Source organism: Leucoraja erinacea, chromosome 26 (assembly GCF_028641065.1).
Source record: "Leucoraja erinacea ecotype New England chromosome 26, Leri_hhj_1, whole genome shotgun sequence".
In the NCBI taxonomy this organism is placed as follows: domain Eukaryota; kingdom Metazoa; phylum Chordata; class Chondrichthyes; order Rajiformes; family Rajidae; genus Leucoraja; species Leucoraja erinaceus.
The window spans coordinates 27,697,030-27,710,638 of record NC_073402.1 but is presented as its reverse complement, the minus strand read 5'-3'; positions in this window follow the sequence as shown (position 1 = coordinate 27,710,638).

Here is a 13,609-nt window from a genome sequence, read left to right as displayed (position 1 = left end):
AATCTTTCACTCAATTCTCCGACCCTGCTCTTTGTGAAACTTGAAGCGGAGTCATTGACTGATGCAGTGTTGAAACAAGCCCTTCAACCCATCGAGTCTTGCTACTCATCAGCCACCCCTACGATAATCCCCTGTTAATTCTCCCCATTCTCTTATCAACTAACCCTCAGATTCTACCACTCACTTGCATAGAGGAGCAAATTACAGCGGCTGATTAACCTGTTAACCCGCACGTCCTTAGGATGTGGAAGGAAACTGGAAGCCCTTGTGGAAACCCATGTAGTCACAGGGAGAGCCTGCAAACTCCACACAGACAGGACCTAAGGTCATCATTAAAGCTGGGCCTCTGGCGCTTTAATGCTCCTGCACTTCTTTCTTGCTTGCGTGTGGCGTGCACAGCCTAAAGTTGTAGATCAAGGGTAGACATCCAGGCCAGGACAGCATCAGTTACTGGGTGGATGGCTTTGATGCCCCCAGGGAAAAGCCTCAGTGAGCAGTCATTCACCGTGTGTGGGATGGTCTGGTCTGGATGTCCGCACTTGCAAGCAGGGCTGTCTGTCACCCCCCCCCCACTAATGCAGGTGATGGGCTGTTCTTGCATGGAGGGTGTAGATTCTGCTCAGGGTTAGCCATTGCTTGCGATGGAGGTCAAATCCCAGTGGTTTCACTGTGGGGGTCCATGATGACCTTGTTGGAGTTGGGTTTTTTTTTGTTTGTGCACGTGCATTAGTGGACCACGTGAAGGTTGCAATCTCCCACTAACTCTGTGTAACTGCATCTCCCTGAAGAATGAGACTGGCACTGGATTCAGTGTTATGAAATAATCAGCTTTAAAACAGAACTGTAGATGAACATTTCAGGAGTCTGTTGATCATAATTACATTCAGATTTTTCTACTTGTCTTTCCTGCCAATTTCTAATCCACAATGTATTTTATTTTTCTGTCAGCGCTGTAATTCTTTGGGGTAATAACCTTAAATGTCTGTGATTGGGCTTGCTGTGTAAAACGTGGACAAATAAATGGCCAGAACTCGCTTGGTGTTTCAAATCCCTGGCATCATGAGAGATCATTAGAGAGGTGGTTTGATGAGACTCGCTGCAGGTACAGAGCCATGGTGACTGGGAATTACAACCGTGTGGAATCTTCCCTGGAGTACCTAGTCATGTAACTAAAACCAATCAAGCAAATCTCAAGGTGGACACAAATTCTTTCCTGGAATCTGATCTCAAGGACGAGTCGCACCGTGGCCACTCCCTCTTCCCCACTCTTCCCTCAGGCAAAAGGTATAGAAGTGTGAAAAAGCACAACTCCAGATTCTGGGACAGTTTCTTCCCAGCTGTTATCAGGCAACTGAATTATCCTACCACAACCAGATAGCAGTGTGAACTACTGCCTACCTCTTTGATGACCCTCGGACTGTCCTTGACTGGACTTTGCTGGCTTTACCTTGCACTCAACGTTATTCCCCGTATCATGAATCTGTACACTGTAAATGGCTCAATTGTAATCATGTATTTTCTTTCCGCTGACTGGTTTGCACGCAACAAAAGCTTTTCACTGTACCTCGCTACACGTGACAATAAACTAAACTGACTCTGAACTGAAATCTCTGGTGCATCGAATGCTTACTTTGTTGTCTAAGCTGTATGACCTTGTGACAGTACCACGCTGACAGATCACAATCGCTAATGTCTCTCGATATTTTGTCATTTTTACGATTCTTGGCGCGGACTCAACTATTGCCTGGGAGGAAGCATCAGGGACAGTTGAATCAAATTGTTCATTGTCAAAGGCCATACAGCAGCATCCTCACTGTGAGACCGCATTAAATACCGCCTTCCCTTCGACATCCACAATGGAATTGGTTGTAAGAGGCAACTCAATGAAGCTCGCAGAAGAGTGAAAGGCTTGGATCGAGTGGATGTGGAGAGGATGTTTCCACTAGTGGGAGAGTCTAAGACCAGAGGTCATAGCCTCAGAATTAAAGGACGTTCCTTTGGGAAGGAATTGAGGAGGAATTTCTTCCGTCAGAGGGTGGTTAATCCGTGGAATTCGTTGCCACAGAGACCTCAGGAGGCCATCAGCGGATATTTTTAAGGCAGAGATAGATAAATTCTTGATTGTACGGGTGTCAGGGGTTATGGGGAAAAGGCAGAAGAATAGGGTTGGAAGGGAAAGGTAGATCAGCCATGATTGAATGGCGGAGTAGACTTGATGGGCCCATGGCCTAATTCTGCTCCTATCACATGAACTTATGAACAACTTAAGTACAGGAAACCCTTGCCCATTTTTTGGAGAAACGGTTATTAAGCAATCTTTTGCCTATTTATTAGTACATAATTAACAAGAAGGAAAACACATACTACAGCATCAATAGTTTATGAGCTTTCTATGATGTCTGTGGGCTCTCTTGAGTTGCTGCTTACCAGATACCGCAATGCTGGTTTAAACCGAAGGTAGACTTGAGTTTTGATCGTACTGAAATTCAAAGCCTTCTGTCTTTACTCAGAGAGTGGTAGCTGTGTGGAATGAGCTTCCAGTGGAAGTGGTGGAGGCAGGTTCGATTTTATCATTTAAAAATAAATTGGATAGGTATATGGACGGGAAAGGAATGGAGGGTTATCTGAGTGCAGGTAGATGGGACGGGGAGAATAAGTGTTCGGCACGGACTAGAAGGGCCGAGATGGCCTGTTTCCATGCTGTAATTGGTATATGGTTATAAGGTTATCTTCCAATGATCGCACGGGGAATCCAAACCATTTCATAGACAATTTATTGGTGTCGGGTTTCTGGTGCTTCCTATCCAAGAGTGTAATCGGCCAAAAAGAAATGAAATCAAAACAAAAACTGCAGGAAGTACTCAATGGGTTAGTCAGCATGTGTGGTGAAAGGAAAAAGGATAACGTTGGCCTTTTTATCAGAATTGGTAAACAATTAGGTAGTCGGTTTAAATTTAATACAGGAAAGGGGTGGGAAAGTGAATGAAGGGAAATTTAAAGCTGAGGGGGAAGGTGTTCTCCGCAGAGGCTGGTAGTTATGTGGAACAAGCTGCCAGGGCTGGTTGTGGAGACAAGATACCATTAGAAATGTTTAAAAGCCATTTTGACAACTTCGATACAAAATTTCAGACATGGGCTTATGCAGGTGAATGAGATTCGAGTAGATAGGTATTAGACAATAGACAAAAAACAATAGGTGCAGGAGTAGGCCATTCAGCCCTTCGAGCCAGCACCACCAATCAATGTGATCATGGCTGATCGTCCCCAATCAGTGCCCCGTTCCTGTGAGGTGCTGTTCCTCCGTGTGGCCTCGGGAAGATGTGATCTCAAGAGATGTGGATAATTGTGGACCTGGGAAAGTGGCTAGGGTGAAAGATTGGGGGGGGGGGGGCAAGGAGGGAAGTGTAAGGTAAAGTTACTTAAAGTTTGAGAATTCAATGTTCATACTGCTAGGTTGTAAGTTGTCCCAGCAAAATATGAGGTGGTGTTCCTCCCCAATCAGTACCCCGATCTTGGCTTCTCTCCATATCCCCCGACTCCGCTATCTTTCTTTATTGTGGCCAGAATGGGCAAGCTGGGCCAAAAGGCGTTTTTTCTGTGCTGGAGAATTCTATTAAGTTTGATACGAGTCTCCCTGACAATTAGTCTTTGACCTTTGACTAAAAAGGAGAAATCTTTGTGTGAATGTGCGAACATGCTTGATCAGTGCACGAGACAATGATTACCTGTCAGTTTCTCAAAGGGTAAGTACAGAGCTCTCTACAAGTGACTGCCACTCATTTTGCTCTCAAAATTTCAGCATTTTGATGTATGACATTCAGAAAAATAAACACAGCTCCACATGTTTGAACGGGCTCACAATCTCGTGTCACTTTAGCTGATCATAAATCTCATGGATTACATTTTCCTGCTGCTGACAGCCCTGATGCCTGCGTGTACACATGAGGAATGTAAATGGGACAAAGTGCCAAGGGGAGCACGGATTCACATCCACCTGGGTGGCCTCTCACAACTTGACGTAATTGATGTAGAGCAAAGAACTTGAGTGTGAAGAAAGGGTCCTGAACCGAAATGTCATCTATTCATTTCCATCCACAGATGCTGCCTGACCCGCTGAGATTCTCCATCATTTTGTTTTCTGCTCAAGATCCCAGCATCTGCAGTCTCTTGTGCCTCTAAAGTTGAAGTATTACTATTCGAGGCCTTGGCCACATTCAGTCCTCCTCAGCACCTACAACTTAGTTGACTTTGGTTTAGAGAAACAGCGCGGAAACAGGCCTTTCGGCCCACCGTATCCACGCCAACCAGTGATCCCCGCAAACTTACACTGTCCTATACACACTAGGGACAATTAGCACACACACCAAGCCAATTAATCCACAAACCTGTGCATCTTTGGAGTGTGGGAGGAAACTGAAGATCTCGGAGAAAACCCACGCAGGTCACGGGGAGAACGTACAAACTCTGTACAGACAGCGCCCGTAGTCAGGATCGAACCCGGGTCTCTGGCGCTGTAGGGCAGTAGCTCCACCGTTACGACACCATGCCACCCTAAAGCTCTCTGCAATCCTGATGCACGGCTGTTCCCAAACCAAGTTCAAGTTCGTTACATTTATTGTAATTTGCACCAATTGGCACATGATGCATCTGTAGAAGTTTGTAAGAGTCAGCAGAGACGTACAGAATTTCCTCAGTCCCCTCAGGAAGCAGAGACATTGGTGTTCCTTCTTGGCTGTCAGTGTGGTGGCCACACAACAGATCACTGGTAATATTAACACCAAGGAACTTGAAGTTCACAACCATCTCCACATCCGCACCATTGATACTGATTGTGGCCTGTCTTCCACCGTGCTAGCTGAAGTCAATAACTGGCTGTTTCATCCAGTTGACGTAGAGGGAGAGGACAATGTCCTGACCACATGCCACTAAGATCTCTATCTCCTTCCTGTACTCCACCTGATCATTGTCCGTGATTTGGCCCACCACAGTGGTGTCATCTGCAAACTTGGAGTTGAAAATTTGAACGTACGAATATGAGTGATGGACGGGGAGCTTCCAGAACCAGCTTCAGGTTAAAAGAGGTAGTGCTGATGGGCAAGTGATTATCCCAGCCTCATGAGGTTTGCTTAATCACTAAATGGTGACATTTGAGAAATGAGTGACATTTGAGAAATGGTCACTCAATGAGATATAAGATGTAATGAAATACCAAGGAGAGGTCCAGAGTATTGCTTGAAATGAAATTGCGCAGTAGAACAAAAGGACACTGGCTGACAGCAAACGATCAAGGAATGAATCTTCATAGAATAGTCGATTAATTGTTGGAAAAGTTCCGGAAGTGAAATGTCGGCAAGGATTAGATGCTACGGAGGAATCTTGCAATCATTCAAGATAGATGTCAATTAGAATGGGATGAACACACATCAAACAAACCTTTCAATACAGAGAGTGCAGTCTTACATGGATACAGTGATGTGGAAGCACCTTGTGTACAACAGGTTAGTGCAGGTGATTATCTGCCACACTATTCACTGCACCACTTTCATCTTGTCCCTCTCTGTAGATTTCTTCTCTTCTGTTCTCCCTCATATATCTACCTGCTTGTGCATATGCGACAATAGACAGTAGACAATAGACAATGGGTGCAGGAGTAGGCCATTCAGCCCTTCGAGCCAGCACCGCCATTCACTGTGATCATTGCTGATCATTCACAATCTGTACCCCGTTCCTGCCTTCTCCCCATATCCCTTGAGTCCGCTATCTTTAAGAGCTCTATCTAACTCTCTCTTGAAAGCATCCAGAGAATTGGCCTCCGCTGCCTTCTGAGGCAGAGAATTCCACAGATTCACAACTCTGGGTAAATAGGTTTTTCCTCATCCTTCTAAATGGCCAACCCCCTTATTCTTTAACTGTGGCCCCTGGTTCTGGACTCCCCCAACATTGGGAACATGTTTCCTGCCTCTAGTGTATCCAATCACTTAATAATCATATGTTTCAATAAGATCCCGTCTTATCCTTCTAAATTCCAGTGTATACAAGCCTAGTCGCTCCATTCTTTCAACATATGACAGTCCCACCATCCCAGGAACTAACCTCATTAACCTACGCTGCACTCCCTCAATAGCAAGAATGTCCTTCCTCAAATTTGGAGACCAATTGGAGGCGTGGGTTCGTATCCCACTTCTGACACCATGTTGAGCTTCTGCTGTTGGAATAACTTAGGTCACACACAGTGATGAAGATCCAAAGACTTTATTAGTGTTACAAAAATGGCACACAATACTCCAGGTGTGGTCTCACTAGGGCCCTGTACAACTGCAGAAGGACCTCTTTGCTCCCATACTCAACTCCTCTTGTTATGAAGGGCAATAAGCCATTAGCTATTCATCCCTGCTCCTGGTGGAGTTTGATACGATACAATAGAACTTTACTTAACCCAGGAAAAAAATTGATCTGCCAATGGTGATAAAAGCACAAGATATATGAAACATGAAGTTAAAGTGATGAGTGGAAAGGATTGGGGATGTGTAAAGATTTGGGGGGGAGAGTCAGTCTACCCCACGACAGTAGGGGGAGGAATTGTACAGTTTGATAGCCACAGGGAAGAAGGATCTCCTGGGCGTTCTTGTGCTGCATCTTGGTGGAACCAGTCTGTTGCTGAAGGGGTTCCTCAGGTTGACCAGCGTGTCATGGAGGGGGTGAGCTGTATTGTCCAGCATACTCTGCAGTTTGAGGAGCATCCTCCCCTCCAAGACCACCTCCCATGAATCCAACTGCGCCCCAGGACGGAGCTGGCCTTCGTGATGAGTTTGTTAACCATGTTGCCGTCCGCAGCCTTCGACCTGCTGCCCCGACCGGCACACGGCAGCAAAGACGATGGATGGCACTGGCCACCACCGATTGTTAGAACATCTGCAGCATCTCACTGCAGATGTTGAAGGAGTGGAGCATCCTCAAAAAGTACAGGCGGCTCTGTCCCTTCCTTTAGACAATAGACAATAGGTGCAGGAGTAGGCCATTCGGCCCTTCGAACCAGCACCGCCATTCAATGTGATCATGGCTGATCATCCCCAATCAGTACCCTGTTCTTGCCTTCTCCCCATATCCCCTGACTCCGCTATTTTTAAGAGCCCTATCTAGCTCTCTCTTGAAAGCATCCAAGGAACCGGACACATTTTCACAAAGTCTATGTGAAGAAACACTCCCCCTTCAGAATGTTTTTCTGACCTCCACAGCCCAAGCATCTCCCTTTGCAAGATAATCCTCCCGTTTACAACGCAACACTGCTAGAATCATCTTAGCCATTCATTAATAGGCATTACCACAACAACCACATGCTCCTGAGTCAGGAAACATGCTGACTCCATCAGCTTGGTATTTAACTAGCTTAAAGCAGGATGCATGATGCAGCTGTCTGTGATTTAATGTAACTGATCCACTAACAACCTGTACCAAGAGGGATGCTGCACAAACACCACAGCACAGCTACAACCCCTTTCACCAACGCATGCAGCTCAGCATCCCAAGGTACATTACAGGAGGGTCATTGAACAGTCCCGAACCACACGAGGAAGTGCAAGTCAAACAAATGTTGGTGGAAGAGGAGGGTTTCAAGTAGCAAATTAAATCAGCTAAAAAGCAACGCATGTTTCAGAGCAGAATTCAACATCTGAGAGTACACAAAAAATCTGGAGAAACTCAGCGGGTGCAGCAGCATCTATGGAGCGAAGGAAATAGGCAACGTTTCGGGCTGAAACCCTTCTTCAGACTGATCGGGGGGGGGGGGGGGGGGGGGCGGGGAGAAGAAAGGAAAAAGGAGGAGGAACCCGAAGGCTGGGGGATGGGAGGAGACAGCAGGAGGGCTGAGGAAGGGGAGGAGACAGCAGGGACTAACATGAACATTGAATTGTCCCAATTTTGTTAGTCCCTGCTGTCTCCTCCCATCCCCCAGCCTACGGGCTCCTCCTCCTTTTTACTTTCTTGTCCCCGCCCCCGATCAGTCTGAAGAAGGGTTTTGGCCTGAAACGTTGCCTATTTCCTTCGCTACATAGATGCTGCTGCACCCGCTGAGTTTCTCCAGCTTTTTTGCAGCAGCACCTATGGAGCGAAGGAAATAGGCAACGTTTCGGGCCGAAACCCTTCAGGAAGGAAATAGGTAACGTTTCGGGCCGAAACCCTTGCGGGTTTCGGCCCGAAACGTTGCCTATTTCCTTCGCTCCATAGATGCTGCTGCACCCGCTGCGTTTCTCCAGCTTTTTTGTGTACCTTCGATTTTCCAGCATCTGCAGTTCCTTCTTAAATTCTTCAACATCTGAGAGTTTTGGTAGCCGACCACTTCAATGCTGTAGTTGAAATCACAGGGCTTTAAGAGACTGGAATTGGGGGATGGGAAAGGTCGCAAGGAGTTGAAGGGCTAGATTTGGGGATCATTGCAGAAACTAGTGGAGGAATTAAAACTAAGTACGGTGAATATTCTTGGGATCCCATTTGGATTGTGACCTTCAAACCCCCTCATTTCAACCGATTACATCTACCAACGACTCCCTGCTAATCACACTCCACAATCCAATTGATATATCATGATTTTTGTCAAAGCAAAGATCTGCAAATGCTGGTTCAGTACCAAAAATAGACACAAAATGCTGGAGTAACAACACAATGGGTCTGGCAGCATCTGTGGAGAAAAAGGATTTGGCCCTCCCCTCCGCCGTATGGAGCTCCTATCTTCCGTACCTTTCCCTTATATCTCAGCCGTGACCCCCTGGTCCCTGATTCCTGACACACTTGAGTTCCTTCACTAAAGGGCGGAACAGTGGCACAGCAGCAGTGCTGCTGCCTTACAGCGCCAGAGCTCGGGTTCGATCCTGACGATGGATGCTGTCTGAATGGAGTCTGTACGCTCTCCCCGTGACCACGTGGGTTTCCTCCGGGTGCCCCGGTTTCCTCCCACACTCCGAAGACGTACCGGCCTATCGGTTAATTAGGCTTTGGTAAATTATGAATTGTCCCTAGTGTGTAGGATAAGGCTAGTGCACGTGGGGCGATTGCTGGTCGGCGCAGACTCGACGGGCCGAAGAACCTGTTTCCGCGCTGCATCTCCAAAGTCTAAAAGTCCAAAGTAATGTCTAACCAAAGAGAAGGTCAAATGTACCCTTTGCATGTAAGGCCTCTTCTAAGCCTCCATGACTGTATGCAGAGTAACTTATTGTTGCAGGGAGATTGATCACAGGGAAAACAAAACATTGAAAATCCCCATGCATGGGGGAGAGAGTGAGTGTGGTATTGAAACACTGAGTCGGCCATGTTCAAATTGAATGGTGGAGTCGGCTTGGATGTCCTATCCCCCTTCCTGTTTTTTCCAATGTTTCTGTGAAATTACTGCAGTAATACAGAACAATTTCTAGGCATTTGATAAAGTACCACCTAGTTGAACATTTTTTAAATAAAGTGGAAGCGCTTAAGGATTAGGGCAGTGACAGAATGGATACAAATGACCTGATGGACAAAGGCAGAACGCTGTTATTTCAAACTGGATGGCAGATGAAATTAGCTCTGTTGTGCATTCTTTTTATTAATAACCTGGAAATAAGTGGAAGTGGTGAAACGCACAAATCCAAACCTGAAAATGGAATGGAATGTGAGGAGAAGAGCGGCAGACTTCTATGCCAGAGATAGACAAAGAAATTAATATTTCATAAGTGATAGGAGCAGAATTAGGCCACGTAACCCATCAAGTCTACTCTGCCATTCAATCATGGCTGATCAATCTCTCCCTCCTCCTAACCCCATTCTCCTGCCTTCTCCCCATAATCCCTGACACCCGTACTAATCAAGAATCTAGCTATCTCTGCCTTAAAGATATCCATTGACTTGGCCTCCACAGTCTGTGGCTATGAATTCCACAGATTCACCAACTCTGACTAACAATAATTCCCCCTCATCTCCGTCCTAAGGGAACTCCCTTTAATTCTGAGACTATGACCTCTGGTCTTAGACTCTCCCACTAGTGGAAACATCCTCTCCACATCCACTCTATCCAGGCCTTTCGCTATTCGGTAAGTTTCGGATCCCCCCTCATCCTCCTGAACTCCAGCGAGTAGATGGCCAACATTTTTTATGTTGGAAAGTGCAGCGGGCAGCACGTTGGAAGAAGATCGCACTCTTCCAAATTCTGCTGCTTGAGGATGGAGAAAGAGATTCCAGGAAATGCTCAAAGCTTCCCTGAAGAAGCGTAATGTGCCAACTGGGTAGCGGGGGCCTCTAGCAGATCTGAGCAGCAACACTCACAGTAGCATGCAGAACCCCGGCCAAGCCTCGGGAACATCACAGAAACCAGCGTTAAGTAGCAGATTTCGTTTAGCCTCATGCGTGGCTGAACAGACTTGGATTGTTTTCTGTGGAACACCGGAGTTTGCAGAGAGACCTCATAGAAGTATATAAAATTATCAGAGGCATAGCTAGGGTAAACAGACAGAATCTTTGTTCCCAGAATGGAAAAATGAAAGATTAGAGAGCACAGCTTTAAGATGAGAGGGGCAAAGTCTAAAGATGTGCGGGACAACTTTGTAACACAGAGAGTGCTGGGTACCTGGAACACACTACTGGGGCTGATGGAGGGGTTAGATACGATAGTGTATGTAAGAGATTTTGTACAGGCATGTGGAAATTCAGAGGACAGAGAATTATGGATTATGTGCAAACATTGTGGGCCAAAGGTCCTGTGCTGTACTGTTCTATATTCTATCTTCTAAATATGAAATAAAAGCTCTCGTTTGAATAAATGGTTTTAGATTTAAAGTCAAACTCATAAGGGCCTGCCTCACTTACACGATTTTTTCAGCGACTTACCGTCACCCATCATAACCTATGTTGAAAATCCAGCGGCGATCAGAAAAAGGTACGACTCTTTGAGCGACATGTCGCGGGGGTGATGCCTGTATGGTTGTGAGCAGTCGCCCAAAGAGTCGTACCTTTTTCTGATTGCCGCTGGATTTTCGCCATTTTGAAATTTTCAGCAAGTCGTGGGAAAGATCGCGCAAGTGGGACAGGCCCTTGAACTAGAGAAGATAAAATAGAATCTAGAAAAAGAGATCCTTTGATATTAAATATCTTCCCTCACATTTCCTGCACAAACTGGCTGATGATAAAGAAAAAGGCAATAATATTATTCCACAGCCATTTGCTGGCTCCACTTTAAAAACTTGTCTACGTTTGTTTCAACTTGTCATAGATTCTACTTTCACCAATGTTTTCTGGATGAGTCATTCCATGAATTAATAGCTGCGCACAAATACAATTTTTAGCCTTTCTCTTTGATCCTTTGACAATTATTTTTCGTGTAGCTGTTCCACTTGTTGGCTCATTATTCAGCCAGAACCCATGGGAAAAGAGGTCCAGAAAAATCTAAAGCAAATTGGAGCTTTCTCTTAAAATTCCCTCCCTCTTCCTACGGGAATCTCTTTGTCCACAGTTTTGGACAAGGTTTTCTAATATCTTTTCTAATATCTAACAGAATTATTCACTGCATCTCAGCACTCTGCAACTCTGGAATGTGCAAGGAATCCAGCAAATTCATTTCAAGAGGGACTTGTATACAAAAGCAGGGATGTAATGCTGAGGCTCCATCAGGCGCTGGTAAGGCCACATTTAGAATATTGTGAGCAATTTTGGGCACCCTATCTGAAGAATGATGGCTCTGGAGAGGGTCCAGAGGTGGTTTACAAGAATGACCCCAGCAATGAGTAGGTTAACACATGATGAACGTTTGTCGGCACTGGGCCTGTACTTGCTGGAGTTTAGAAGAAAGAGGGGGGGGACCTCATTGAAACATACAGAATAGTGAAAGGCTTGGATGTGGAGAGGATGTTTTAACTAGTGGGAGAGTCTAAGACTAGAGGTCATAGCCTCAGAATTGAAGGACGTTCTTTAAGGAAGGAGATGAGGAGAAATTTATTTCGTCAGAGGATGGTGAATCTGTGGAATTCTTTGCCAGAGAAGGGTGTAGAGGCCAAGTCAGTGGATATTTTTAAGGCAGAGATAAATGGATTTTTGATTAGTACGGGTGTCAGAGGTTATGGGGAGAAGGCAGGAGAATGGGGTTAGGAGGGAGAGATAGATCAGTCATGATTAATTGGCAGAGTAGACTTGATGGGCCAAACTGCCTAATCCATCCTAATCCTATCACTTATGACCTTATGACCTAAGTGGAGAGATAAGGACACAGAGTGCTGGAGCCACTCAGCAGGTCAGGCAGCATCTCTGGAGAACACGGAGGTTTCGGGCCAAGATCCTTCTTCAGTTTCCCACCACTTTGAAGCAACTTGATTCCACCATTTGAATGGAGAGGAATAGCCACGAGGGAGAACAACAAGGATAAGGTGTTTTTTATTTATTGGATCGAAGCAAATTAACTTATGTATTCTTAAGGGTTATAGAGTTTAAACCTCTCGATAATTATATCTGGAGGAGATGGGACTGGAAATAGCAGAATCAAATCTGAGACAAATTAACCTGTAACATCCATTGTAGGTCTGATGCTTTCCATCTATGAGGGCTTGGCAACGTGGAACATGGATTATGTTCTTACCCAGCAGATACTGTCTTAAAGGCTGAGTATCCCTACATTTTCAGTTTCTATTTTAGATTCCCAATGCCTGTGGTATTTAGATTATGATTTTGTTATTGATGTCTGTTCTAGTGACACAAGTTCAAAACACAAAGTTAACTCAGCAAGTCAGGCAGCATCTGTGGAATGGACAGGTAACATTTTGGGTTACCGAGTCAAGTGTGAAGAGTCAAGAGTGTTTTGTTGTCACATGTCCCAGATAGGACAATGGAATTCCTTTTCTCCAGAGATGCTGCCTGACCTGCTGGGTTACTCCAGCATTTCGTGTCTATCTTTGGTGTAAACCAGCATCTGCAGTTCCTTCCTATACACCTTAACATTTTGGACACTTTGATTTTCCCAAAACGATACCTGTCCATTCATTCTCTCTAGAGTTGCTGCCTGGTCTGCTGGGTTCCTCCAACACTTTGTGCTTTGCTCAAGATTCCAGCATCTGCAGTTCCTTGCACTATCCTGCAATAGACAATAGACAACAGACAATAGACAATAGGTGCAGGAGTAGGCCATTCGGCCCTTCGAGCCAGCACCGCCATTCAATGTGATCATGGCTGATCATCCCCAATCAGTACCCCGTTCCTGCCTTCTCCCCATAATCCCCTGACTCCGCTATTTTTATGAGCACTATCTAGCTCTCTCTTGAAAGCACCCAGAGAACCTGCCTCCACCGGCCTCTGAGGCAGAGAATTCCACAGTCACACTGGTGACAATTTATAATTTACAGAAGCCAATTAACCTACAAACCTGCACGTCTTTGGAGCGTGGGAGGCAAGCGGAGCACCGGGAGAATGTACCAACTCCATACAGGCAGCACCCGAGGTCAGGATCGAAAGCGGGTCTCTGGCGCTGTGAGGCAGCAACACTACCCGCTGCGCCACCGTGCCGCCCTGACCATTCAGAACAAATCAAAATGAAGAATCAAAAGCAACATTCAAACAACAATGTCCCATAAATTAATCGGAAAACCCCCCCAAAAAGTTGCCTAAT